Source organism: Saccostrea cucullata, unplaced genomic scaffold, assembly GCF_032062105.1.
Source record: "Saccostrea cucullata isolate Sc308-1 unplaced genomic scaffold, CSIRO_AGI_Scuc_v1 ctg1847, whole genome shotgun sequence".
Classification (NCBI taxonomy): Eukaryota; Metazoa; Mollusca; class Bivalvia; order Ostreida; family Ostreidae; genus Saccostrea; species Saccostrea cuccullata.
The window spans coordinates 1-6538 of NW_026937982.1; the positions used below are offsets into that span (position 1 = coordinate 1).

A 6538-nucleotide genomic window follows, 5' to 3' on the forward strand; every position below is an offset into this window, starting at 1 on the left:
AGAACAGTGAGTAGTTGGAAAGTATATAGAATATTGTGGGTCACACACAAAATTCATCCAATCCACTGAGTGGTAAGAATTGATGTATATAAAATTGCATTGTGGGTCATTTTTGATTAATGTAATTATGGGTCAAAATATTTTTTTTTGTAAAATATTAAAATATGGTTTATATTATAGCAATACACAAGTTTTTGAGGCGGTGGTTTGTGGGTCAATATATAATGACCCACAAACCATCCATGATACCCACAACGTGAGTGTAAAAGACGCTAAATAACCCACAATCCGCCTGTCACAAAACTATATATATATATATATATATATATATATATATATATATATTAGTGTCAATATATAATAAACAATTGCTGATTGAATTTTAAAATTTAATCATCTTGGTAAGATTCAGATGCAATTAGACCTGATTTGTTTTCTCTGCTGCAAGAAGAATTTAATTATTTTTTTTTTCTTTTTTCATGTTATTTGGTGATATTTAAGTATGGAATATATCTTAAAATGCTCATTAACAGTTGAAGAAAAATGATTATTTTATGTGGAGGATTAATTTCCAGACAAAAATATAAATTATTAAAAGAAAAAATAGTTAAAACATTCAATTATAAATCTTAAATTGATAAAATGTTATCGTAAATTACTGAAGCAGAAATGTCATTCTAATGAATTCCTAATAAATGGGGCAAATGCAAAATATTTCCCGTTTTTTGTCGAAAGAAAGGGGATATTAAAAGAAATGCTCAAGATTTTGTAGCATAAATAAAGAAAGGAAATTTTAATGAAGTAAATCTTTATTCATGCATCATTATAATTATTCAACGACCATCTTATTCAAATTCTTATCTTTATGGAAAATCGAAAAAAGACCTACCCGTTGTTTGCAAGTTTATATTATTATATTTTTATTATGTTATTACTATTTTATATTATTATCATCATTATTACCATTATTTTATTTTTTTTCCAAATGATTGAAATAAAAAATGAACAAAAGTCTGGCAATTACCCATGCTAAATGACAATGTACCTTGTATAATGTAAAAAGAACGTAAATGATTAAGAATATAAAGAACAAAGACTTTAAAATTAAAATATATTATATCTAATTTGATCGCTATTACCGGCTTGTTGGTCTAATAAGAATTATTCTATTAAATACATTTAATGCTTACACATTTGAAGCATATTTGACAATCTAAATCAGGTAGGAATGGTATCAAAATATTTTCTTTCTGAACAGACTGCTCATTATGTCCCTAAATGTGATTTTACGTTTTCAATATGCATAGTGCTAAAACCAAAGTAAATTGTTATGCGTATACTATCTTTTCTAAAATCAAGTGAAAAAAATGATTCAATGTAATTTTTTCTTAGCCAATATCATGTACATCACAATTACGTCTAAGACATTGTCATATTTATATATATGAATGAATATAATAAGTATCACCCAAAATCAATTTTACCTTAGAAGTACAAATGGTAGTTGTTTTTCTATTCAGCCTGTATGTCATAACATCCGGTTATTCAAGTTATGGCTGGCTGAGTGTGTATTTAAAGTGTAAAAAAAATTCTTTAATTATTCGGATCTTACTAATCACCTTTCAAAAAAGAGTAACTTTTAAAAGTTTCACACTCCCTGGAGAAATACCAAATGCAATATACCATAATTGATTATATGTGTCACATAGTCAATCACATCATTTGTGCAGTAAATTTAATTAGATATGGGCCTATGGTATCTATACCTGTAGATTGACTGATTTCCTATGAAAAAAATGAAATTTATACCATACTATTAAAGTAGGCATACCAACATCTAAAAATAAACTAAAGGCCACACAAACCAGGCATCGAAAATACAGCTGATATCATAATCACCAAACAGTGGGGATTTGTCAGGAGGATAGCACTATTTGCGAAAATTATCCTCAACCTATTACAGATACTGCAATTGAACACGAATAGAACGAGTTTTTACAGCATCTATGTCTGTCAACTCACAGAGTGCATATGAGGCAGTATCAAAGACATTGAACAGATTCGTAAATCACAAGGGTTTATCTTTCCTATGAATATGTGGACTTAAAAATTTTTATTAAAAGGGTTTGAAAATGCTGCTTTATCTGCAATAAGCTTTCACAGTCAACTGTATTACATTGACACTACAAACATTTGTTGACCAAAAATGTTATAGTGTATAAGAAGAGCAAGTATACATGTAGATACTGTCTATAAGCTTTAAGTTACCATTGATATTTTAAATATCTTATTCAAACGTTACAAATAGTTTGCAGCAATAGATACAAGGCTTGTTGTAGGGTCTTACTCTGTAAAAAACGTAAATGGGGTATTTCATATACGGCTTTATGTATTAAAGAGTTTTTGGTACGAGTTAATTATATAAAGTAATGGGACCATAAATGTTTGTTTATCAATGTCTGCGGTTTAATCCAGTATCATCGTGATCATCTGTCACGACCCCACATAATTTGGCAACGAGGATTAATCAGAAAAGCCAACATGTTATTCATGCCGAAGAAGAAAACCATAGAAATAGGAGGAATAGCAAAATTTTATTCGAAAGGTGATGTACACAACGTGGGATTTCGGTCGAAAAAGTGGCGTGGATTTTCGTTACACTCCCTGGGAAAAGAAGATGCACACTCTGCTCGGATGAAGGCATTATTTCTACATTCAGCTGGTAATGAATTGAAGAATATATATTATACACTGGAAGAACGAGAACCAAGACAAAATGAAAATGTGTTTGACGTCGCATGTAAGTTATTATTTGACTATTTTCCATAAATGTGCCATAAGAACGTTCACTGTTTAGAGCTACTTCACAGCAGGTAAATGAAACTGTTGAACAATTTATCACTTGTTTACGTGAACTAGCTGTTTATTGTACAAGATGAGATGGTTAGAGACCATGTCAAAGTTATATTTTGTCACATAGACTGCAAAAAAAAAAAACTGTTTAAAATGAAAGACTTAACTTCAGAGAAAGTAAGACTCAGGCAAGGTATTGAGTTTGCAAACAAACACGCTTTAGTCAGGGAAGGAAAAGACGCACATATGGGTACAGTCCACTAATTGTTTTCCCATAGGCGACAATGTTAACGTTTCTTCTCATAGCGATGTCCCTAATTTTCGTTCGGTAGTGAGTGACCCCTCAAATCAAAGCACATCAACTTGTCTTTCCTTGGTTAAAATCTCGAGGTGGCATGTCAGATTCGTTTTCCGGCAAAATGCGTCTGTCTACGAGAACCTCTAAAAATGAAAGTGAAAGTAGGGGAAATTCAGAATTGTAACTGGCGTTATAATACACAAAATAATTCGGCTGATCTTCTTGATAAATTACATTTTCCAAGCTTTTTTGGTAGGAAAGATACTCCTTATCAACAAGTGTGAGGCTCAGTTTAGTACATCTGCCCAATTTTTTTTATGCAAGTCTGCAAATTAAGGAACTTGGAATTTTTTCTGCACTACTTTCTTCTCCTACCGATTCTAAAAATAATTAGTGGGATGTACCCAATATGGAAAAGCATTTTTTTTGATTTTACAATATTTCATACTGTTTATCAATCTAGAGCATAAGTAGAGACATCATGCCAAGTTTCGTGAAAATTCACCAATTAATTAAGATTTTACAGCATTTAGAGTTCTATGTGTAATATCCTTAAAAAATGCTCCAATCTAGCCAAAACTGTTCCCAAGTTTTAAGTCAAATTTTAGCCTTTTAACACATTTTTATTATTCTTAATCACCTTCATAACTTTAAATACATATAGTCAAATCATAATCAAGCACTTAATTGGGTCAATTTCACTTATTTTAAAAAAATAATGTATTTCCGCACAAAATATGACCACTTTTCACCCTCTAATTCATAGTTTCTCCAGAAATGACAAAAAAATGAAGTTCACAAATACCCCGAAAGTAGTAAAATAAAAAAGTACTGATTATTTCCTGTCCATTGAGGTATCATTCCTGAAATTTGGTCTATGAATAAAAAAGTTATAAGCCTTTATAATCCCATATAGAATCATTTGTTTCAAAGGATTTTTTATACCAATGCAAATTTACTCATCTATGACGTCACAATGACATCATAATAATGGATACCTCAATACATGTGTATCATTAGTTTTCCCGTACTTTTTATTCAAGACAAAATCAGTGCTTATATACTATTATTAACTTTAAAAAAATGAAAATATGTGGTTTTGCAGATTAAATAAATAATCCACTAAAGTTGTTTTGTTTCCATGGAAACCATTTTGTAATTTGTAGGAAAATGAGACAAAATTTTGAATTTCCTGACAAATAGCATAATTTTGATTGTCAAATATTCATGAAATTTCAATTCTTATATCCGTGTAATCTTAATAATGCATAATTTACAAAACAAAGATGTAGATCTAATCAATTTGAAATTCTTAAATAAATAAATAAAATGTATATGAGCTGCAAAATGTATATAGCAGTGCATGTATAGATTAGTTATAACTAAATACTTTTACATTCTGATCACCTATTAAATATGTAAATTTCCTCACCCCCACCCCATCCCCCACTTCAATGAATTTTTTTTTTAGAAAACTTTAACTTACACATTTTGCCGACTGTCACACTTTGCTGGTGCTGTTTCAAGATGTATTCAAATGGGCGTGCATTTGCTGGCCAATAGTTTTAAACACCATCTGCATGGACCTAAAAAAAAATCAATACAATAAATGGCACAATATCACATTTGCAGACAGACAGAAACAGAGATATTCAACACGTACAATTTTACCATATTCCTTTTATGCCCATTACTTGAAATTAATTAATTTAAAAAATGAATAATTGGCTTCCACCTGAAATCACACTGTTAACATATATAGGTAATTAAGTTAATTCAACAGAATAGATAAAAATCATGTTTTGCTGACAATAATTGTAATTCAACAAATACATGTAATGAAATTGCTAAAAAATATGAGAGAAACCAGTTAATGTGCATGTTCACACGCATCGTTTAACTCCCAGACAACTGTAACCAGCTTCACCGCGCAACTGATCTGAAATGATGTATGTCATGTATATGTGACGTGCCGATCATCGACATGTTCCAAAACACATTAAATTGTTATTTACAAATATTGTACTAAGGTATACCTCTTGCCTCCTGTGTAACATACAAATTCCCATCACCTATATACTGCTAAACAATGCACTGAACACTTTTGACAACTTTCTGCTAAGTCTACTTTCACTTCGACCTTGACCCCGATTGAATACCGATCCCGAACACATTTGTAAATTTTTGTGTATTAAAAAAAATCACAGTGGAGCATATACTTCTATACAATTGCTTCTTAATCAAATTATACATTTATGATTCTGAATAAATAAATTTTATAAATCGATACATTTAATCTACATGACACATGTGTAAACAATGGGTGATACATGTATGAGTATGTTGTCTGTTCCGGGAGGGGGGGGGGGGGCTAGACACTTTATTTATGAATCAATTTGTTTAAAAAATGTGTATCAACAATTCAAGAATTGTTTTTTTCATAAATTTGAACAATTGAAAATAATAGAAAACACCAACTTTGAAATAAATTCAAGATTTATGACATCTTTCACTTACTTATAGGCTTCCTAATATGGGTACAGTCCACTAATTGTTTTCCCATAGGCGACAATGTTAACGTTTCTTCTCATAGCGATGTCCCTAATTTTCGTTCGGTTGTGAGTGACCCCTCAAATCAAAGCACATCAACTTGTCTTTCCTTGGTTAAAATCTCGAGGTGGCATGTCAGATTCGTTTTCCGGCAAAATGCGTCTGTCTGCGGGAACCTCTAAAAATGAAAGTGAAAGTAGGGGAAATTCAGAATTGTAACTGGCGTTATAATACAAAAAAAATAATTCGGCTGATCTTCTTGATAAATTACATTTTCCAAGCTTTTTTGGTAGGAAAGATACTCCTTATCAACAAGTGTGAGGCTCAGTTTAGTACATCTGCCCAATCTTTTTTATGCAAGTCTGCAAATTAAGGAACTTGGAATTTTTTCTGCACTACTTTCTTCTCCTACCGATTCTAAAAATAATTAGTGGGATGTACCCATATGTCTACAAAACAAGTTTCAGGGACCATGAAAAGAGTTCAGTACAGGAATAAGAAGAAACTACATGTTCTTGTTAGTGACATGTTTTGCAAGTGGAAAGAGATGTCATGTGAAAAAAAAGATCAGGCTCGTCAAGCGAAGAATCAGCTGTACAAATAATATTGGAAATTGGGTCATTTTGAAAAAATGTGCAAGACTAGAATGACTAAGAAAACAGGACCAAGTTAAGATGATGCTGCAACTGCAAGTGAATATGGGTTCACCGTTAACCATCACAACATGAATGAAAACAAACATATTTTCGTGGATGTTTTTGTGGATGGAGTTAAGACCAACCTACTAGTGGACTTTGGTGCAGAATTATAGGAATCTTTGAAGGCCGACAAAGTGAA

General features: G+C 31.3%; 1 long non-coding RNA gene across 1 annotated transcript; it reads right to left on the bottom strand.

The window, feature by feature from the left end:
- Nucleotides 1–3330: 3330 nt before the first annotated feature.
- On the bottom strand, nucleotides 3331–6059 carry LOC134249227 (uncharacterized). The gene is made up of 4 exons (XR_009988233.1): nucleotides 5973–6059; nucleotides 5669–5879; nucleotides 4638–4737; nucleotides 3331–3531 (listed from the first exon to the last, which is right to left on the bottom strand). It is a non-coding gene; the product is annotated as an uncharacterized LOC134249227 (long non-coding RNA).
- Between the last annotated feature and the right edge of the window lie 479 nt (nucleotides 6060–6538).